This window comes from Schistocerca serialis, chromosome 6 (assembly GCF_023864345.2).
Source record: "Schistocerca serialis cubense isolate TAMUIC-IGC-003099 chromosome 6, iqSchSeri2.2, whole genome shotgun sequence".
Taxonomy (NCBI): domain Eukaryota; kingdom Metazoa; phylum Arthropoda; class Insecta; order Orthoptera; family Acrididae; genus Schistocerca; species Schistocerca serialis.
This window is the reverse complement of record NC_064643.1, coordinates 636,728,546-636,751,978: the sequence shown is the minus strand read 5'-3', so window position 1 is coordinate 636,751,978 and position 23,433 is coordinate 636,728,546. Positions and strand designations below refer to the sequence as shown.

The 23,433-nt window shown below is 44.7% G+C and overlaps 1 protein-coding gene and 1 non-coding gene across 3 annotated transcripts in view; one reads left to right on the top strand and one right to left on the bottom strand.

Moving 5' to 3' along the window:
- The window catches only part of LOC126483845 (chitin synthase chs-2), a 347,785-nt gene that overhangs the window by 17,681 nt on the left and 306,671 nt on the right, over positions 1-23,433 (top strand). The window lies entirely within an intron of this gene.
- Trnas-cga (transfer RNA serine (anticodon CGA)) lies at positions 18,656-18,730 on the bottom strand. Its single transcript has one exon. It is a non-coding gene; the product is annotated as a tRNA-Ser (tRNA).

The window sequence follows — 23,433 nt, the reverse complement described above, 5'->3', positions numbered from 1 at the left end:
TGGCAGTACCTGAGTCACTAACACTTTTATTACACTGCAAATGATATGAACTGCTGCGTGATTTTTCTCAACGCCAGCAACTATCTATACTCCTTAGTATTATTCAGTCCATGTGCCCCAGTTTTTTCTTTTAATTTTACAACTGTTGTCATAACTATTACAAATTCAAAAGCACAAATTTTCGGGAGTGTCTTCATGGGGTTAGGAATCTGTGCGGCTCTAGCATATATTATTTTATGCATTTTAGTCCGTTTTGAAAACATGTTATATTAAAAGGTTTTTTATTTATACAATTATTTTCTGCTTTTTATACCTGTGTGTGTAAAATTTTCAATCGATTTCAAACATTTTGAAGAGATTACACAAAGAGACATATAGTAAATTTCAGGCTTACTTCAGTTTTTCTTCATCTGGCTCAGCTAATATGTTGCTTCCTCCTACCTATAACTCGCGAAAAGTCCGTGAAGGTAAAAATGAGAGAGAATCGAGCTCACACGGGAGCTTAGCAGTAGTCGTTGTTACCACGAACACGGAATGGGGGAAGTAGCAGTGCAACACGAAACACCCTCTGCCACACACCAGGCAAGAAAGCGAGTTAATGTTGTGTTGTCATCCAGTTCAGAGCTATGTTGAAAGTTTCAAGTCTCTGGTTCGTCGGGAAGTTCGTTTCAAATCAGTTGTAAAATTTGTACCGAACGGACAAACGGACAAGAAAGCGACGTAAGGAAAGCACGTTAAGATCCGTACTCCCTTCAGTATTTCGGTTCTGAGGACTAATCATACGGTACTACGCGCTCGTCTTGTTCTGTCGCTTGTTGAAAAACGTTTGTATACAGGTAGGCAGACCGTTGTACCAGAAGAACGGTATGCCGTTGGCACAGGTCCACGAAGTCCGCCCCGGTAGCTGAGTGGTCAGCGTGACAGACTGTCAATCCTAAGGGCCCGGGTTCGATTCCCGGCTGGGTCGGAGATTTTTATCCGCTCAGGGACTGGGTGTTGTGTTGTCCTAATCATCATCATTTCATCCCCATCGACGCGCAGGTCGCCGAAGTGGCGTCAAATTGAAAGACCTGCACCAGGCGAACGGTCTACCCGACGGGAGGCCCTAGCCACACGACATTTCCATTTAGGTCCACGAAAAGGCGAGAAGTGACGCACGAGGCGCACCTCTGCGTCCCGCTGGGAGACGTGTCCGGGAGGTGATACGGGGTGCCGCTATGGTGTTTATGGTGTGGCGGGGCGTCCGTGTAGCGGCCCCGCCTCTGCCATATCCCCGCTATCTGCGACACGCGCGCATCTGTCGCTTTACAACAGCGCTGACCAATTTGGCGCTCGGCCGCTCGCCTAATCTACGCCACTGCAGCCGGTTGCGTCTGCGATAACGGCAGCTTCCATCCGGGCCTATCTGTCGTCAGCACGCTACGTGCCCGTGTAAGAAATTAAAATCTGTCAGGTATGGGGCAGTGGTGCAACAATGTTAGCGTGCACACCCTGTTCCTCTTACGGACGTTTCTTGCGTACTAGCTGACCCGACAGATGTCCTATTCAAATTTCAACAAATACGTTTGTGATCGTTTTTTTTTAATTTGTGAAAAGCTATTGAAAATGTGCAAACAAAGTAAAAATTAACGATTGTGGCCATGGATATTCAGTTTGAGGAGGACCACATTCGGCAGTAGGCCAACAGGAAATTTTACATTCGAGATGAATTCTCGCACATTCGTTGCGCCAAATGAAGTCATCTGGAAGCGACTGTTGTATTTCCGGGTTTGTGTAAGAAAATGTGCGGAATCTGTTACTGCTCCAGAAACCAATAAGCTCAATGGCTCTAGTGCGGGACCAATGACACCAGTTTTACGTTTCCCCTGGCGTAACACATCCTGTGGCTTCATATCTGTATTTACATTTCGGTTACACGATAAATCAGCCTAATCTAAAAGAAGTAAATTCAACTAAATACCTAGGTATTCCAATTACGAACAACTTAAATTGGAAAGAACACATAGAAAATTTTGTGGGGAAGGCTAACCAAAGGCTGCGCTTTATTGGCAGGACACTTAGAAAATGTAACAGGCCTACTAAGGACACTGCCTACACTACGCTTGTCCGTCCTCTTGAATACTGCTGCGCGGTGTAGGATCCTTACCAGATAGCACTGACGGAGTGCATCGGAAAAGTTCAAATAAAGGTAGCATGTTTTGTATTATCGCGAATATGGGAGAGAGTGTCACGGAAATGATACAGGACTTGGGCTGAAAATCATTAAAAGAAAGGCGTTTTCGTTGCGACGGAATCTTCTCACGAAATTCCAATCACCAACTTTCTCCTCCGAATGCGAGAATATTTTGTTGACACCGACCTACATAGGGAGGAACGATCACCATGCTAAAATAAGAAATCAGAGCTCGTACGGAAAGATACAAATGGTTCAAATGGCTCTGAGCACTATGGGACTCAACATCTTAGGTCATAAGTCCCCTAGAACTTAGAACTACTTAAACCTAACTAACCTAAGGACATCACACACACCCATGCCCGAGGCAGGATTCGAACCTGCGACCGTAGCAGCCTCGCGGTTCCGGACTGCAGCGCCAGAACCGCACGGCTACCGCGGCCGGCCGGAAAGATACAAGTGTTCATTCTTTCCGCGCGCTATACGAGATTAGAATAATAGAGAATTGCGAAGGTGGTTCGGTGTACCCTCTGCCAGACACTTAAATGTGATTTGCAGAGTATCCATGTAGATGTAGAAATGGCTTGCAATGTGGACACTAGCAACAACGGGGTGGTCTTCACTGTAATCACTTGTCACATTGTGATGGTGTGCAACTATATGAGTATCAACGTAACGTTTGTTTGTCCTCTTACATGGTTATTTAAATTCATTGTCGTGCGATTGGTTCACACCTAACGATGATGCCTCATTTGATGCATATTATCTTCTTTTGCGTTTTTTCCTTGCGTGCTGAACTTGTTTATGGTAATCTATTCAGTTCAATACATTTTGCTCTTCGCGTTGCTCTGCAGTTCTGTTAGATCGGAAAATTCGTTTGGTTTGCAGCATTAAAAGTTCTGCGATCTAAATTGCTCCATCTTATTGGCGGCTCTGCAGTGCAATAAACTGTGTCAATTCAACTCAATTGTATCGATTACGACACAATGTGCGATGCGAATAACAACAATTCAACTAAAAATGAACAGTTCACTCACTCTGTTGTTACCGCATAACCGTTTGCTACTTCAAAACTCACAGTATTTCGTCGACAAATCTGTAAAGTTGAGACAAAACAATGAAACCTGATTCATTTCATGAAACGATTGAGATAAACTTGCAATAAAATCATAATTCGAATGAAAATAAACAACTGAACCAATTTTTCGTCATTGTATAACCGATCGTCTTGTTTCACAGTTCGGCAATCAGCTGACAAACGACATTTGCGCATGTAGTAATGAAATGAATTGCAATTGGAATAGAAATAAAATAACTGCATTTGTTGGATGGATCACGAAAAAATACAAAAGTAAAAACAAATGTAATTTTATTTTAATGTAGCAAGTATGCGTTTTCCCACATTTTTGTCCATGTGTTCCATATTTTTCAATGGAAAACATTCAATTGAGTTATTTCCATTCCGGGAGCATACCGCACAGAACAAAAAAAGAACCAAACGAATATGTCGTTCCTGTCGTTAGTTACGGTCGATAGTGCGTAGAAAAATTATAATTTTTTGCAGTTCCTCCGAATTTTTTCCTTTGTAACTGTCCCGAATTATTTCCTGATCTTTTTCAGGAGCATAAAGAACAAAACAAAAAAAGTTACGCATATCCGTCATTCGAATCTTGAGCTATGGTCTTCAGGTCATACAAAAATCCCTTAGATAAAATTTTCCAGATTTTTCAATTCTCCGGCCAACTTTTCTACTTTCCCTTTCCCTAAAAAAATTATGCGCACTATAACGAACATTTTTTTTAAATAGCGAAATCGGTTTAGCTGTTCTCAGTTGATGCGCTTAGCAACGAACAGTATTTAATTTTTATTTACATAGATTTGTGCTTGTTTAACGAATCGCTTCGTCAGGCAGTTAACATAGACCACTCCAAATATAGCTAGAGCGATGCAACATGTCGATGTGGAGTTTTTGGAGAATATAATTTATCATTTATAACTGCCGAATGACACCGACCCTTTTTACGGAAATATATGCTTTTTTATTGTGACATTGGAAAGAGCGTTGGAAGAGGAGTTCAACGGCACAACTCGTGTGAAACTGGATCAAGTAGTAACGAGGCAACAGCCTCGCAAAATCGCTGTTCCACCGCCATGAGATGAGAGCCCACAAACGTCTGCCGTACGGAACGAAATGTAAGCAAACTCGTAAATCAAGATGGGATTTGTGTGTTTACCTGTGCGCTTGGAGTGTACCAATCTGTGCTCTTCTGTTGTAGCGGTCAGACAATTTGGTCGTGAAATTATTCAGCCTTACGTTACATAGACGACAGTGGAAACAACCGAAGTTGTTTTTATTTATGGCGATTGTCATCAAACTGTTAGAGCAGCGGTGGTCGGTGTTTCAAAAGTTATAGTAAAAAGGACGACGGAATAGTTTATTTGGTTATGGTTGAATGATAGTGTGTGTGGCGGCGGAGGTGAGTATGGGAATTGCAGGGAGAGATCGAAGGTTGACGACAGTGAGCAGGTTACTTTGGATGTAGGCAGAAACAGTTAAGTAGAGATGAAGATGCCTGCACAAGACAGACTAGCGTTTAGAGCTGCATCACACTGATTTCCGCACGGAGGCTTCCCGTATTTCGCTCCATCTATTTCTTCATGGCAATGAATTTCAAGCAATGTTACAATTCTCCGAATGTTGCCAGGGGCGAATAAATCTTCGCAGTATATACTCCTTGTCAGCTGAAAGTCTGTGCTGGATGCGAGTAGTGGATAAACTACGATCTTGGTCGTCGACGTCTAGTGTGGTCCTTTCAAGAATCAGATCATTGGTACCTGTTTTATTAATGAGATTCTACATAGCCCGAAGTATTTCGAGATCCTAGCAGATCATTGTCGCAGTTATTGGAAGACATACCACGGAACGTAAGGCAGTCCATGCGGTGCCCCGATGATGTTCTGCCCATTCCGTAAAGGTAATTGCAGACGTTATCAACAAAACATTTGGAGATCGTTGCGTTGATCATTCGGAAAGCACTAAATTACCTGCGCGCTCACCCGACTTGACACCTCTTGACTTTTATCTGTGGGGGAAATTAAAACAAGAGTACTACAAGGAAACACCGGCGTCTTCCGAAGATATGAAATGCGGCTATCACAGGCCTCTGCTGCGATAAGTCCAGATGAAATTGGACGTGCTGTACTGCCTCTCCGTAATCGCTTTATAGCATGTATCACTGCTCAAGATCAGCATTTTGAGCACTTGATATGACAGTCATAATGACAAACACAAGAGCTACGAGGTGCATTCAAGTTCTAAGGCCTCCGATTTTTTTTTCTAATTAACTACTAACCCGAAATCGATGAAACTGGCGTTACTTCTCGACGTAATCTCCCTGCAGACATATTTTTCACAACGCTGACGCCATGATTCCATGGTAGCGGCGAAGGCTTCTTTAGCAGTCTGTTTTGACCACTGGAAAATCGCTGAGGCAATAGCAGCACGGCTGGTGAATGTGCGGCCACGGAGAGTGTCTTTCATTGTTGGAAAAAGCCAAAAGTCACTAGGAGCCAGGTCAGGTGAGTAGGGAGCATGAGGAATCACTTCAAAGCTGTTATCACGAAGAAACTGTTGCATAACGTTAGCTCTATGTGCGGGTGCATTGTCTTGGTGAAACAGCACACGCGCAGCCCTTCCCGGACGTTTTTGTTTCAGTGCAGGAAGGAATTTGTTCTTCAAACATTTTCGTAGAATGCACCTGTTACCGTAGTGCCCTTTGGAACGCAGTGGGTAAGGATTACGACCTCACTGTCCCAGAACATGGACACCATCATTTTTTCAGCACTGGCGGTTACCCGAAATTTTTTTGGTGGCGGTGAATCTGTGTGCTTCCATTGAGCTGACTGGCGCTTTGTTTCTGGATTGAAAAATGGCATCCACGTCTCATCCATTGTCACAACCGACGAAAAGAAAGTCCCATTCGTGCTGTCGTTGCGCGTCAACATTGCTTGGCAACGTGCCACACGGGAAGCCATGTGGTCGTCCGTCAGCATTCGTGGCACCCACCTGGATGACACTTTTCGCATTTTCAGGTTGTCATGCAGGATTGTGTGCACAGAACCCACAGAAATGCCAACTCCGGAGGCGATCTGTTCAACAGTCATTAGGTGATCCCCCCAAAAAATTCTCTCCACTTTCTCGATCATGTCGTCAGACCGGCTTGTGCGAGCCCGAGGTTGTTTCGGTTTGTTGTCACACGATGTTCTGCCTTCATTAAACTGTCGCACCCACGAACACACTTTCGACACATCCGTAACTCCATCACCACATGTCTCCTTCAACTGTCGATGAATTTCAATTGGTTTCACACCACGCAAATTCAGAAAACATATGATAGCACGCTGTTCAAGTAAGGAAAACGTCGCCATTTTAAGTATTTAAAACAGTTCTCATTCTCGCCGCTGGCGGTAAAATTCCATCTGCCGTACGGTGATGCCATCTCTGGGACGTATTGACAATGAACGCGGCCTCATTTTAAAACAATGCGCATGTTTCTATCTCTTTCCAGTCCGGAGAAAAAAAATCCGAGGCCTTAGAACTTGAATGCACCTCGTACTACAGGTTGATACAGAAGGTGGCCCAAATGGCTCTGAGCACTATGGGACTTAACATCTGAGGTCATCAGTCGCCTAGAACTTAGAACTACTTAAACCTAACAAACCGAAGGACATCACACACATCCATGCCCGAGGCAGGATTCGAACCTGCGACCGTAGCGGTCGCGCGGTTCCAGACTGAAGCGCCTAGAACCCCTCGGCCACATCGGCCGGCGACACAGAAGGTAACTGAAAGAAATACGCAATGAGACGAAGAGATACAACACTTTAATTCAAAGACAATAGGTACACAGGAGTCAATGCGATTTATGCTGGCCCCCTGGACATTGCTGTGCCTTGTGGGATGCGCATCAGGTGAGATTGACGGATGACATAGAAAAAGTTCAAATAAGGGCAGCTCGTTTTGTATTATTTCCAAATAGGGGAGATAGTGCCACAGACATGATACGTGAATTGAAGTGGCAATCATTAAAACAAAGGCGTTTTTGTTGCGACGGGATTTTCTCGTGAAATTTCAAACACCAGTTGTTTCCTCCGATTGCGAAAACATTGTGTTGGCAGCCACCTACATAGGGAGAAATGATCATCACGATAAAATAAGCGAAATTGGGGCTCTCATAGAAAAATTTAAGCGCTCGTTTTTCCCGCGCGGCGTTCGAGAGTGGAACGGTAGAGAGACAGCTTGAAGGTGGTCAATTGAACCTTCTGCCAGCCACTTAATTGTGAATAGCAGAGTAATCACGTAGAACAGGGTACACTCACTGATCAACGTTGTTGCGACTCTGTGCTTTTTCACCATGTACGTCTTTTCAGGGGTCCATTCGGCCCTGACTTCATTTCTATGAAACGCGGTGCGCTACCTCGTCTGAATCCGCGGGTATAGGAGCTCTCGGAATGAGAGGGTGTTCGGCAAAGGCATTAGTCTGTCCGTTCCTCCGACTTCAATCCCATCGAACACGTGTGGGACGCACTGGGCAGACGACGTATTGCAGCACATCCACGTGCGCCAACGAATGTCGACGCCGCTGGTGCAGCAGTGGAGCGCCCACCACTACAGCTCCTTGTGGCCAGCCAGCATGCGAGCGTGTCGCACAGCAAGCATTGCCGTCCGTGGTGATCACGCACCCTACTGAGAACAGTGTGCAGCCTTTTGTAATTAGCCGGCCTGAGTGGCCGTGCGGTTCTAGGCGCTACAGTCTGGAACCGCGTGACCACTGCGGTCGCACGTTCGAATCCTGCCTCGGGCATGGATGTGTATGATGTCCTTAGGTTAGTTAGGTTTAAGTAGTTCTAAGTTCTAGGGGACTGATGACCACAGCAGTTAAGTCCCATAGTGCTCAGAGCCATTTGAACCATTTGAACCTTTTGTAATTTCCAGAGGACTATCATGAATCCCGGTGAGTTTAGTGTCATTATAGTCTGAATCATAGTGTTCGTCTCACTGTGTATTTCTTTACATCTTCATCTACATCTACATTTATACTCCGCAAGCCACCCAACGGTGTGTGGCGGAGGGCACTTTACGTGCCACTGTCATTATCTCCCTTTCCTGTTCCAGTCGCGTATGGTTCGCGGGAAGAACGACTGCCGGAAAGCCTCCGTGCGCGCTCGAATCTCTCTAATTTTACATTCGTGATCTCCTCGGGAGGTATAAGTAGGGGGAAGCAATATATTCGATACCTCATCCAGGAACGCACCCTCTCGAAACCTGGACAGAAAGCTACACCGCGATGCAGAGCGCCTCTCTTGCAGAGTCTGCCACTTGAGTTTGCTAAACATCTCCGTAACGCTATCTCGCTTACCAAATAACCCCGTGACGAAACACGCCGCTCTTCTTTGGACCTTCTCTATCTCCTCTGTCAACCCGACCTGGTACGGATCCCACACTGATGTGCAATTCTCAAGTATAGGTCGAACGAGTGTTTTGTAAGCCACCTCCTTTGTTGATGGACTACATTTTCTAAGGACTCTTCCAATGAATCTCAACCTGGCACCCGCCTTCTTTAAGTTAGCTTCTGTACTAGACTGCAGCACTTCTTTCTATGTATGGTCCAAGTTTCAGCGAGCTGTGTTCCTTGACAGTGACATATCATACGAAAGTTAGTTTCGTCTTTAAATTTTGCACGTCGGTCTAGATAAGAAATTATCACCCCAATTACAAATTTGACAGTATATTGCATATGAAATAATTTATTTATTTATTTTTACCGCGTCTGTGCTGTTCGGAAGCAGCACTGTTTCGGTTAATGATCCCTTGCGCAACTCCACTGGCAGCTGCTGGACCCGAGTCTGAGCGAGCGCCACGCCGCGGGTGCCCTGCGGTCACGTGACCGGTTCAGGGTGCGTGACGTCACGGGCCGGGCCCCGTAGACTTTCACTCTCGCTCCAGCAGCCGCAACCAGCAGTTGCCGACCTGCCGAAAGCAGCCGCCAGCCCTCTTCATTCTTACCGATCGTCTGATCCCCGTAGCTGATGCTTATGGGATTGATCGGCTGCGATCTGACGTCTTGACACAACTGCCACCGAGAAAGCCGTATTCGTGAAAACTAAACACGAGCGAAGAAACGACAAAGCAATATTCCCAATGCAGGAGCACATATACGCATTTGTTCACTGATAGTGAGGTTGGTAGCAAAATCTTTCCCACCGATCTTGACTCGTGAGCAGACTAAATGCGTTGTATCAGTCAGAGGACTTGAAAGGAAGAAAACAGAACAAAACACAACTAGTCACTCTTTTATCATTCATTGAGACACGTCTCTTGCCTCATCTTCAGTGGCTCTACAAGCACTTAACACGCAAACATTGCTATATGTATGTATCCTGTTGCCTCACACATAAATATTCGTGTATCTAATCGTCGTCACTGCCTATGATAAAGAGCGAATGGAATAAAAATTGTTCTGAGTTACTAACGAGCATCAAAACCGATTCAGGGATTAGTGAACACAGAGTTGTCGTAGCGAGATTGAATATTGTAATCCCCAAATCCTCCAAAAATAAACTAAAAATATACCTATTCAAAAAAGCAGATAAAAATTCCCTTGACGCCTTCCTAAAAGACAATCTCCACTCATTACAAATTAATAACATAAGTGTACACCAGACGTGGCTTAAATTCAAAGAAATAGTATCGGCAGCAACTGAGTGATTTATACAAAATAAATTAACAAACGACAGAGCTGATCCTCCTTGGTACACAGAATGGGTTAGAACACTGTTGCAGAAACAACGAAACAAACATGCCAAATTTAAACAGACGCAAAATCCCCAAGATTGGAGATCTTTTACAGAAGGCCGAAATTTAGCGCGGACTTCAATGCGGGATGCCTATAGCAATTTCCACAACGAAACTTTGTCTCGAGACCTGGCAGAAGACCCAAAGAGATTCTGGTCGTATGTGACGTATGTTAGCGGCAGGAAACAATCAATCCCTTCTCTGCGCGATAGCAATGGAGATACTATCGAAGACAGTGCTGCCAAAGCAGAGTTACTAAACACAGCCTTCCGAAATGCCTTCACAAAAGAAGACGAAGTAAATATTCCAGAATTCGAATCGAGAACAGCTGCCAACATGAGAAACGTAGAAGTAAATATCCTCGGAGTAGTGAATCACTTAATAAAAGCAAGTCTTCTGGTTCAGACTGTATACCAATTAGGTTCATTTCGGAGTATGCTGATGCATTAGCTCCATACTTAACAATCATATACAATCATTTGCTCGACGAAAGATCCGTACCCAAAGACTGGAAAGTTGCACAGGTCACACCAATATTCAAGAAAGGTCGTAGGAGTAATCCACTACATTACAGATCCATATCGTTAACGTCAGTATGCAGCAAGATTTTAGAACATATATTGTGTTCGAACATTATGAATTACCTCGAAGAAAATGGTCTATTGACACACAGTCAACGTGGGTTTAGAAAACATCGTTCCTGTGAAACAAAACTAGCTCTTTATTCACATTAAGTGTTGAGTGCTATTGATAAGGGATTTCAGATCGATTCCGTATTTCTCGATTTCCGGAAGGCTTTTGACACTGTACCACACAAGCGGCTCGTAGTGAAATTGCGTGCTTATGGAATATCGTCTCAGTTATGTGACTGAATATGTGATTTCCTGTCAGAGAAGTCACAGTTCGTAGTAATTGACGGAAAGTCATCGAGTAAAACAGAAATGATTTCAGGCGTTCCCCAAGGTAGTGATATAGGCCCTTTGCTGTTCCTTATCTATATAAACGATTTGGGAGACAATCTGAGCAGCCGTCTTCGGTTGTTTGCAGATGACGCTGTCTTTTATCGGCTAATAAAGTCATCAGAAGATCAAAACAAACTGCAAAACGATTTAGAAAAGATATCGGAATGGTGCGAAAAGTGGCAGTTGACCCTAAATAACGAAAAGTGTGAGGTCATCCACATGAGTGCTAAAAGGAATTCGTTAAACTTCGGTTACACGATAAATCAGTCTACTCTAAAAGCCGTAAATTCAACTAAATACTAGGTATTACAATTGCGAACAAGTTAAATTGGAAAGAACACATAGAAAATGTTGTGAGGAAGGCTGCGTTTTATTGGCAGGACAGTTAGAAAATGTAACAGACCTACGAAGGAGACTGCCTACACTACGCTTGTCCGTCCTCTTTTTATAATACTGCTGCACGGTTTGGGATCCTTACCAGATAGGACTGACGGAGTTCATCGGAAAAGTTCAAAGAAAGGCAGCAAGTTTTGTACTATCGCGAAATATGGGAGAGAGTATCACAGAACTGATACAAGATTTGGGCTGGAAATCATTAAAAGAAAGGCATTTTTCGTTGCGACGGAATCTTCTCACGAAATTCCAATCCCAACTTTCTACTCCGAATGCGAAAATATTTTGTTGACACCGACCTACATAGGGTGGAACGATCACCACGATAAAATAAGGGAAATCAGAGCTCGTACGGAAAGATATAGGTGTTCATTCTTTCCGCGCTCTATACGAGATTGGAATAATAGAGAATTGTAAAGGTGGTTCGATGAACCCTCTTCCAGGCACTTGAATGTGATTTGCAGAGTATCAATGTAGATGCAGATGTTAGTAAACTGCGACGAATTAAATTAATTACCTGTGATAATGTTAGTACTTACTTGCACTGGAGGATCCAGTGAAGTATCGAGTTCAAACATTAGCATACGTCATTTTTCAGTCAATCTTCTTAAATCACTGAACTGATGTACTGGCATTTGTATCTTATTTATTATTTACTTTGATTCTACAGTGGAGGTGGTGCACTCTGCTAATACTGATAAAAAATTAACGGCTAAATTCGATATTAGTGCGGAAATAACAAAGGAAGATAAATTTTAATTTTTTCTTTGTTTTCTATGACCCAGAACCTGTACAGGAACCAGATTTCTAGCACCTAACCTCAGTGTGAGTACAGTATATTTATGCTTACATACTGTTTACTCCAGAGCTCTGAGGAGACACATGTGAACATTACGTTCACTTCCTCCGTTTTGCGGTACAGATCCTAGGTTTTGCGTAGAAGATTTCAGTGGCATTTAACATCTGATTTCTAGCTTAATAGAAAGGAAAAAATATTTACAAACAGAAAGAAAGTTTTATTATTATTATTTTAGAAAATCTAGGATGCACAGGATATGAATCATACGACAGGGTTGCAGATGCAGTGAAGAAAGAATAAGAAATACGACATTCATCTTTCCTTTGTCTCACCTTAATACTGCACTTTCCTTGTAAAAGTCAAGTAATCGATTAAACAGATCACAAAAATTTCTAGTTATTATTACAGGTAAACAGTGAAATCTGAATTTCGAGAACGCAATTTTGTTAGTTGTCAACGTTCCAGTGCTTTCTTATCCTCTAATTAGTAGCGCCGTTGTGGTAGTAATGACACTGCTTAGACCGTACACCGTGGGTTTTCGGCTTACGTGTTGGAAGAGAGTGTTCCGAAACGGCTGAGTCCGGCGACCGGTTTCTCCACGGCAGCGGCCGGCAACAGCCTTGGACAGTCAGCCGCCCTGCCAACGCGCGGCCAAACCTCTCTGCCGGCTTCTGGGTTCCGACGCAGCTGACGTCACGTTACAACCACCTTTCCTTTGTTTCCTCCAAAACCACCCAGTTTCAGACGTACATTTCCTCGGAATAAATCAAAATATTATCAAATTCAGTGTTACATTTTCACTCTTTATACTCAAACGTCATATCATCATCAGCCAGTTCTATCACTTAATGATGTGGCCTCTTTGAGTCGGCGTGTAACAAAGCATCCCAGTAAGATCTTCCATTTCTTCCGATCCTGAGCGTCCCGTTGCCAATTGAATCCTACTGTCTTCCTTATATCTCTGTCCCATCTGTCTGGTTGTCTTCCTCTAGCTCTTATTTGGTAAATTGGGCTCCAGTCTAGCACCTGTTTAGACCATCTACCATCTTTTGTTCGAGCAACATGACCAGCCCCTGCCATTTCAATGTATTCACTCTCCCCATTATGTAGGTGTGTGTAAATACCATAGTATCGCGCTTCTGGATCGCTGTATTTTCATCGTGATGTCATACTTCACGAAATAAATCTGTTCTACCAGCTGATCTGTAACAAATGGATGCACTTTGCATTTAGAGTTAGGTCTCAGATTATAAAGCGTTTAAAGAAGATTCACTTTACATCACAAGTCTGTATCTTCAACACTTCAACATGAGTGAGGAGAGGAACTTGGCGTGAATTTTAACGTACGCATAGAACTGCAAATTTTAATTTTCATGAGAAACATTCGGTTTACATGGGTATATACGTGTATATTGTGGAACCTTGGGCACCTTTTACCATTATGTTTAATATACAAGCTTTCTTTTAGCTGAATGTGCTCTCTACAGGACTTAGTCACACTCGACCCGTACTTCTGCAAAGCATGTCTGGAGTTACCCCATTTACCGTTGTACTACGCGGCTTCATAGTTCCCCTCAAGTTGTGTGAATGGTCTCTTTCACAAACCGTCACTCGAAAATCACGTATCCTGAGGTCGGGGACCGCGAAGGCCAATGGTGCAGCGCGGTATCCGCAAGTCCCCTTAAGTTGTGCTGTACTCTGGACGAAAATCAGCTTGCGCAGCTATAAATGAATTACGCCTGTTGATACGGAAAACCGAAGCTCCTTTTGTTGCTGTGTTGTCGCCACCCCTACACGACGCACAGCGGGTAATGGACGAGCCAGAGGCCGTGCTGTCTTCACCAAGCCACACGAACCGATAACCTACAATTGACACCAAGATAAAATTTTCGTCATATGAAATTATATGGTTATAGAGACCTTTTCAGGTCTCCATCTGTGATGTATACATGCCGACTGAAACGACGGATGAAAATTTGTACCAAGGCTGGGTTTCGAACCTGGGTTTTCCGTTCAGGCTAACAACTACGCCACCCTGTAAAAGTGGCTTCGCTCTACTGCGTGGACTGCTCTAGGACGCTTCGCTCCTCTGTCCACATCCCCATTCACGCCTCTGCCCGCTTTGGTGTTCCCCCTAAATCCGAACAGCATTGTAGAGGCTCTTCAACTGTACTGGCATGGCACTTCAGCATCGTACGACACGGGGAATCCTGCCTGAAACCCAATTGTAGGTGCTGTAATCAAACGGAACTATTTGGTTTCAGAGACCTTTTCAAGTCTCTGGAGAGCCTCTGCAATGCTGCATGAGTTTAGGGGCTATACCAAGTGAGCTGAGCCTTGAGTAGGAATTTGTACTGAGGAGGGGGGAACGCTAGGCTAATCTGTTCAGCTATGCAAAGCTACTGTAGCAGGTTGGCGTAGTAGCCGACGCATTTGCCTCGAACTTCGTACAAATTTCCATTCCTCTTTTCAGTCTGCATATAAACTTTTGGGTTTGATGAGTACATTAAAATTTACCCCAAGTTTCTATCTCTATTAGCGTAGGAGATACAGTTTCATGAACCCGGATGAGTCTTTCTGAAATTTCCTGCACGTTCGAGAGATTGCCCACAACTGTGGTTCCGATTTCATCGCTGTCTCCTCAGATATCCTCTCAGTTTTGCTGTTGAAGCTGCAATCACTCCATAACGACGGCTTCTCAATTGCTTTCCGGGCTGGCACTGGATTCATAGAGAATACGCCAGACTCCGGAAATTGCTACAAGGTACTAAATTCCTCATGAGACAGCGGAGAGAAAACAGCGACGCTCTAACTCTTTAGTGATTCACTCTTGCTTGGAACTTGCTCCGGATGTGCAGGCCCGTGGTATCTGCTACTCATCCGAGTCGCTCACTGTCAGTACCTAACCGAGACGGTGCAGTGGGCATTCGTCAACTAAAACACACTCTCCTAGAACAACACCGACAGTTGCCGAGACGTACAAGTCTTGCGGTGTTAGCCGAGCGCTTCAGTCTGCAACCGCGTGACCGCTACGGTCGCAGGTTCGAATCCTGCCTCGGGCATGGATGTGTGTCATGTCCTTAGGTTAGTTAGGTTTAAGTAGTTCTAAGTTCTAGGGGACTGATGACCTCAGAAGTTAAGTCCCATAGTGCTCAGAGCCATTTGAACCATTTTGTTAGCCGTGTAAACTCGAAAATGAGCGATGAATCGATGGTCTTAGAAAATAATAATAAATAAATAAAGGTCACAGAACTGTGGCAGACTATAAAAAGTTAAATAAGGTCAACAATGTAACTTGGTACTTTAGCGTGTTCCGTGCGGAACCAGGTTGTTTTCAAGGTTTCGATCCCTTCAGCATGTCATTGATTTCTAGTAGCACTCTCCGTTGAAACAAATACTTGCAGAATCGTGTATTGTGTTAGACACTATAGGTTCATCAGCACTTCACTGCATTTATGCATCACAGGATGCAAGAAGACAAGCGCTTCCGCTATCAATTACAAAGCTGTACACGGTGAAGGCAACCTTCTACGTGATAAGTGATCTAGTTTTGTGGCAACCATAAATGAACATCAGGTAGACCTAAAAGACCTCCATCAATTATTGCGGAGGGATTTGAAAAACTAAAGTTAAGTTGCTGATGAAAATTATGCCTTTTCAATGAAAACCAACTGCTTTTAAATGAACAAAATGGACCAGCAAGTCCTTTTAGGATTATTGATTGTCTCTGATAAATATCTTTTATCCAACATATTACTGAGTAATTGTCATATGTCTCTATGAATTTTTTATTGTGATTAGTCAGTACTAAGACATCCTCTGGGAAACATCGCGTTAATTTACAACGTTAACTCAGCGAGATAACTGGAAAAGTTGGAGGTAGTATACAAAAGGGGGTCACATAGACTGATAAATTGTCTAAAATACGACGGACTTAGAACCACGCTGTGTGCTACATATATTACAATAGTCGTTTCTCTTGGATACTGTGGAGTGGAGTCTCTGGGATGTGGAAAGCAGTCAAAGAAGTACATTTGATTTAATTGCAATGCGATGAGATATATGCTGCGGTTCTAATATTGATTATAATTTAATGTACAACATAAATTTTAAGAGTTTCTGTAAGGTATTCTTCATTGCAGTAGGAATTGCTTGACGGAAAGCTCTCTGTTTGAGTTTTAAATTTCACAACATCACCCACAAGGCATTTTTTACTGGCCAAACCGCTGTGCTGGATGAGCAGGCTATGAGTACAGGATTCAACTACAGACGTGTCTGTCACGTTATCCTCCCAACAAAGAAACTTACTGCAAATAAAGTCAAAGAAATTGACCCTGAACATGACTGCACACGGCACAGTGATGCCTACTGCAGAAAACCGACAGTAACAACGATGAACAGGAAGGTTCTCTGTCGTGCCGGAATACGAAGGTTGTTTTTACACCTGAGTCACCAACTCTGCATTGTTAATGAGTCAGGAGACCATACTACTCTAGCCAGTTTGTCATCAGCCCTGCGGAAGAAGACGTACGACTTTCCTTATCGTCAACACTTAAATGATCAACCCAAGACTACAAAGAACCAAAGCAGAACAATTAACGCTTGATATTGGTTAACCTTTTATATTTTGTAGTATTGTTATTTTTTAATTTTTCTATTGGAATTTGGAGCACATACCATGCTGATACCTCCTTGTCATGTGAGTGGTTAAAAAAAACTGTCCGTTTAAGCGACATGTTTTACACCGTTTGTAAGATTTGCAGGTTGGTAGGCACGATGTCCACTCATACGACTGCAACGACATTCCGGAAATTCAGTGCGAGGATCTTGAAGAGCACGGTTCCAAGGTGCTCTGTCACTGAAGAGGTTGGGTTGGGCTTAGCGCCCGGTAGGGCGTCCTCAGTGTACCCAGTGCTTTTCCTCGAACCTCACCCACTTGTGCGAGACGCCCAGATATTTGGCGCTCCATGTTACAGGATCATCCCCGCACTACGACTGCAAGCAGGTTCGCTGCGATCTTCCGACGCGGTGTTATGATAGCCTGTCTTTTCGGCGCGTTGTACGCTAATCGCCACTGCGTCGACCGTGCTTCCAGAACGTTTGCTACGGCCTGTAGTCGGCGCTGGGCCTTCAACCTGCGACAGTACACAACCGTATCGTCCGCGCACAGGGCTACACAGTAGATCGGCTGAAGAGTATAGCTCTTGACTGGACCTAAAACCGACTGGCGAGTATTCGGTGATCAGTGATGCCAGCAAACGGATTGGGTTCTCAGATATGTGTCTGGCTCGAAGACTTCTTAAGCAATAAGACCCAGTACGTTGTCCTAGACGGAAGTGTTGATTAGCGACGAGGACATTGTCAGGAGTGCCTCAGGAATGTGTGACAGGACTGTTCTTGTTCTCTGTACACGTAAGTGATCAGATGGACGTGGTGAGCAGCGATTTGCAACTGTTTGCTGATGACACTGTAGTGTACTCTAGGATGATGCAGGATGGCTTAGAAAGTTCTGTTTGGTGTATGAATGGAAGGTTGCGGTAAATGTTGGATAATGTAAGCTAATGCTGATGAGTAGGAAAAGTAATCGTCTAACGTTCGAATACAGTAGTAGTGATGTACTATTTGACACAGTCACGTTGATTAAATATCTAGGCGCAACGTCGCGAAACGATATGAATTGATACGAGCACCTGAGGTCTGTAGCAGGGAAGGTGAATGATCGGCTTCAGTTCGCGGAAGACATTCGATTAAGACGAGAGTACGGAAATGCTCAGTAAATTCAGATCGGGATCCCTGGAGGGAAGAAAACACTACTGAGAAAATTTGGAGAACCAAACCTTCCGGCAGGCTGCAGAATGATCCTACTGCCACCAACGTACATTTCTCTTAAGGAGCGCGAAGACAAAAGAAATTGGGGGCTTAGGGAAGCACATAGACGTGACTGGCAGTCCAGGCCTCTGGCAGGGAACCGGAACGCGCTGCTCCAGGCGACGCTGCCCCCACCACTGGGACTTAAAACGCCGCAGCTGGCGAGAGTGTACTGCGGCTCTGAGCTCAGCCCGCGGTCCCGTAAGTAACTGCACTGACCGGCCCCCCTGCCCGACGTGGCGTTGCGTAACTCTTACTCCTACTGCCGCTAGCTCGCCGTTCGCCAGCCCGCCACGTTCAAAAGCTTGCGACACTCCAGGCCAGGCAAAAAGTCAGGCGGCGGGTCCAGTCGACCGCCTCGGTCCTTTGTTTCGGCGCTGTTGCGAGGGTTAAAGTCTACTCTTGCCTGGCTTCATCTCGTGTCTAGACAGGGTCGGCATCTTAATCTGGACTAGCCTTGTTAGGGGTGGAGAACAACTTTCCTCCCGCCCGCCCCTATTCACACACAGACCGGGACGGAATTTGTGTGCCTCATCTTTCTGCGTATAGGGTAAACCTGCGCGAAACTACAATAATGTTGAAACTTCCTGGCAGATTAAAACTGTGTGCCGGGCCGAGACTCGAACTCGGGACCATTGCCTTTCGCGGGCAAGTGCTCTACCAACTGAGCTACCCAAGCACGACTCACGCCCCGTCCTCACAGCTTTACTTCCGCCAGTACCTCGTCTCCTACCTTCCAAACTTTACAGAAGCTCTCCTGCGAACCAAACAGGACTAGCACTCCTGAAAGAAAGGATATTGCGGAGACATGGCTTAGCCACAGCCTGGGGGATGTTTCCAGAATGAGATTTTCACTCTGCAGCGGAGTGTGCGCTGATATGAAACTTCCTGGTAGATTAAAACTGTGTGCCGGACCGACACTCGAACTCGGGACCTTTGCCTTTCGCAGGAGAAGGTAGGAGACGAGGTACTGGCGGAAGTAAAGCTGTGAGGACGGGGCGTGAGTCGTGTTTGGGCAGCCCAGTTGGTAGAGCACTTGCCCGCGAAAGGCATTATGATAATGTTTTCAGCTTTCGAAACATTTTGCAAGTGCTACTGTGTCCCCTAATAGTCCGACTCCGTGGCTGGGGCCACTATCGCAAGCTGTTTGCAGTGATGCTCGGTCCGAGGTAGCCGCTCCCGATCCTGGTCGTGTTTGCGGCACTGTCGCCCGGGAGACCCCGTCCGAGGAAGTTCGGCCTCCGGTTGGTTGGTTGGTTGGTTTGGGGAAGGAGACCAGACAGCGTGGTCATCGGTCTCATCGGATTAGGGAAGGATGGGGAAGGAAGTCGGCCGTGCCCTTTCAGAGGAACCATCCCGGCATTTGCCTGGAGTGATTTAGGGAAATCACGGAAAACCTAAATCAGGATGGCCGGACGCGGGATTGAACCGTCGTCCTCCCGAATGCGATCGGCCTCCGGGTGCAAGTCTTATTTCAGGTGACGACACATTGGCGACTTGCGGGTCGAAAATTGGTTACTTGTACGAGACGCCATCCCCTGTGTGTGAAGACCCTTACCTCCTTTGCCATGTTCATTTTAATTCAAGTTCTTCCTTACTCATGACTTTTGCAACATTTCCGCAGATATTCTGAAGATTAGAATGCAGACTTTCTCGGCGAATATCGATGATAAAATCTGCTCGGGTTGACAGCCGAGTCAATGCGTCGTTCTCCGACAGCATTCAACAAGTTTCTTACTTATATACAGGGTGTTACAAAAAGGCACAGCCAAACTTTCAGGACACATTCCTCACACACAAATAAAGAAAAGATGTTATGTGTACATGTGTCCGGAAACGCTTAATTTCCATGTTAGAGCTCATTTTAGTTTCGTCAGTATGTACTGTACTTCTTCGATTCACCGCCAGTTGGCCCAATTGAAGGAAGGTAATGTTGACTTCGGTGCTTGTGTTGACATGCGACTCATTGCTCTACAGCACTAGCATCAAGCACATCAGTACTTAGCATCAACAGGTTAGTGTTCATCACGAACGTGTTTTTGCAGTCAGTCCAATGTTTACAAACGCGGAGTTGGCAGGTGCCCATTTGATGTATGGATTAGCACGGGGAAATAGCCGTGCTACGGGAGAACCAGTTGTTTCTGTACCATGTACAGCGTGTGCAGGCACTATCAGCAGCTGATTGGCCTCCACGGGTACACTTAAGCGAATGGTTCATCCAACAATGTGTCAGTCCTCATTTCAGTGCAAATGTTCTCTTTATGTATGAGGCTTCATTCCAACGTGATCAAATTGTAAATTTTCACAGTCAACATGTGTGGACTGACGAGAATCCGCACGCAATTGTGCAATCACCTCATCAACACAGATTTTCTGTGAACGTTTGGGCAGGCATTGTTGGTGATGTCTTGATCGGGCCCCATGTGCTTCCACCTACGCTTAATGGAGCACGTTATCATGATTTCATACGGGATACTCTACCTGTGCTGCTACAACATGTGCCATTACAAGTACGACATAACATGTGGTTCATGCACGATGGAGCTTCTGCACATTTCAGTCAAAGTGTTCGTACGCTTCGCAACAACAGATTCGGTGACCGATGGATTGGTAGAGCCGGACCAATTCCATGGCCTCCACGCTCTCCTGACCTCAACCCTCTTGACTTTCATTTATGGGGGCATTTGAAAGCTCTTGTCTACGCAACCCCGGTACCAAATGTAGAGACTCTTCGTGCTCGTATTGTGGACGGCTGTGATACAATACGCCATTCTCCAGGGCTGCATCAGCGCATCAGGGATTCCATGCGACGGAGGGTGGATGCATGTATCCTCGCTAACGGAGGACATTTTGAACATTTCCTGTAACAAAGTGTTTGAAGTCACACTGGTACGTTCTGTTGCTGTGTGTTTCCATTCCATGATTGATGTGATTTGAAGAGAAGTAATAAAATGAGCTCTAACATGGAAAGTAAGCGTTTCCGGACACATGTCCACATAACATATTTTCTTTCTTTGTGTGTGAAGAAACTTTTCTGAAAGTTTGTCCGTACCTTTTTGTAACACCCTGTATATACTAGGATGGTATCTGTTCTTTCGGACATGTCCGAAAGAACAGATACCATCTTAGTATATATATAGTTAAGGCTCACCGGCCACTTGAGCTTGTTCTTCTTCTGTGCGAATGCACAAACAGTGCCCGAACTCTTACGGCAATCGGCAACGCGCCGCGAGTAATGAGTGTAATGGGCGGGGGCACTACGATTGTAGTGCGGGACAATACGTTGAGAATTTGGGTTTCGCGGGAGGCGTGCCAGAGATAAATCCCTGCAGTAGCGCTACCCTCTGTGTCCTCGGTGGCTCAGATGGATTTGCTGGCACGGTAGCTCAGCGTGCTCGGCCAGAGGGTTAGCTACCCTCTGTAATAAAAAAATCTGAGTGAACGGATCAACAAAGAACCTGAACGGGTGTCACCGCACGTCCGCTACGAACAAAGTCAACGAACAATATAGAACAAAATGAGATAAAAAAAATGGATAGAGCGTCCACATTTTCACCTGTCCCCGTTGGCGTATGTCAACGCCTGTAAGCAGCTAAGGGTGTTCATTTCATTGTAAAGTTTCTTACTTTCCATCTTCAGGCGAAGAGCGACCATAACAGCAGTTTATAATTGAAAAAAATCGTGTATAAGCAGTTTTGATCCACGATTTTACCCCACTGCAACTCGAAAAGTGATCACGGCTGTAGGCCGTGGCAGAGTTCTTCACACTCTCACGCTCCCTTTGGCTCCGATTTCCATTCCTTTGCGAATCTCAAATATTTCTGGCTGAACGGCGCTGCTGTGACGATAACGCGCTGAGAGAAACTGCCGATAGTTGATTATCGTCACAGGTGGAAAGTTTCCTCAATGACATCAATAGAGGAAATTGTGTAGATAACGAGCTCAGAAAAACTACCGACAGTTGATTGTCATCACAGGCGCCAAATTTCCTCAACGACAGCATTGCAACAATAAATGAAATGGTGCAGAAAATTAGCCGAAGATCTGATCTGAATCGTACAATAAATGCAGCTGTTATTACCATTTTGTTCTTGCATTGCCTACAGCGAACGGTACCCTGCTTCGAGATCTCGTGGAATTCCAGTGGTGAGATACAAAGATTATTTTAAAATCATCATAGGCAGGACCAAGCTCAGTCTCCTAACCTGGAAGGTAAATGTTGGGGCCAGATTGTCTCTACCGCTGTTGTTGCGTTTTAAGATGGACTCCATAGGCATGACGACGTCAAGCGGCAAACGAATGCTTCGCCAAAGTCAAACACGTCGACATCTAGCCATCGAGTGCGCTGCATATGGACGTACGTTGCCAGCAGAAACTGGATGCTATAGCCGGGAAACTCGTACACTCGGAAACGACTGACAGCTGGCGACAACGACTTTGCGCTGGATATCTGTAAATTCAGTTACCGCTGCCACACTTCTTGCAGTTAATTGTCGCACGGCCTCCACCTGCTATGGAAATCTTGACTGATTCTACCAGTTTCGACTGTTACTAATCAACATCAGTCTCAAAAAGTTATTCAGTTACAGAATCTGTATGGATACATACATGACGGCCGGTCGCGGTGGCCGAGTGGTTCTAGGCGCTACAGTCTGGAACCGCGCGACCGCTGCGGTCGCAGGTTCGAATCCTGCCTCGGGCATGGATGTGTGTGATGTCCTTAGGTTAGTTAGGTTTAAGTAGTTCTAAGTTCTAGGGGACTGATGACCTCAGAAATTAAGTCCCATAGTGCTCAGAGCCATTTGAACCATACATGACGCTCCATCTGCACACGTCAAAAATACGGGCTGCACAACACAACACTATTCAGATGGTTCCGAATGTCGTTAATATAATACAACGAGCCCATAGGGATAGCAAAAAATCTTTTTATATTATGAGGGAATACGGTTTTATTTCTTGCCAAACTCGGTTGTATTTCTTTTCACATTTGGTTTTATTTTTTGTCATTTCCAGGGTAACTTTTTTGCCACAGCCAGTGTTGTTTTTGCCAAATTCTGTGTAATTCTTTTGCAAAATTCATTGTCGATTTTATCAAACTGAATGCCTTTTATCCAAATTCGGTGCTTTGTCGTCAATTTCAGTTTCTTTCGCCAAATTTGATATTTTAGTCAAATTTTGTCTTTTTTGCCAAATCTGGTGTCTTTTTTTGCCTAAATCATTATTGTTTTGACCAAATTCAGTGAAATTTGATGCCAAATTTGCTGGTCATTTTGGCATATCCAGTATTGTTTTTTGGCAAATTTGGTGTAATTTTTGGCAAAATTTGTATTTTTCGTCAGATTCGATGTTTTTTGTTAAATTTTGTTTTTTGCCAACTTCG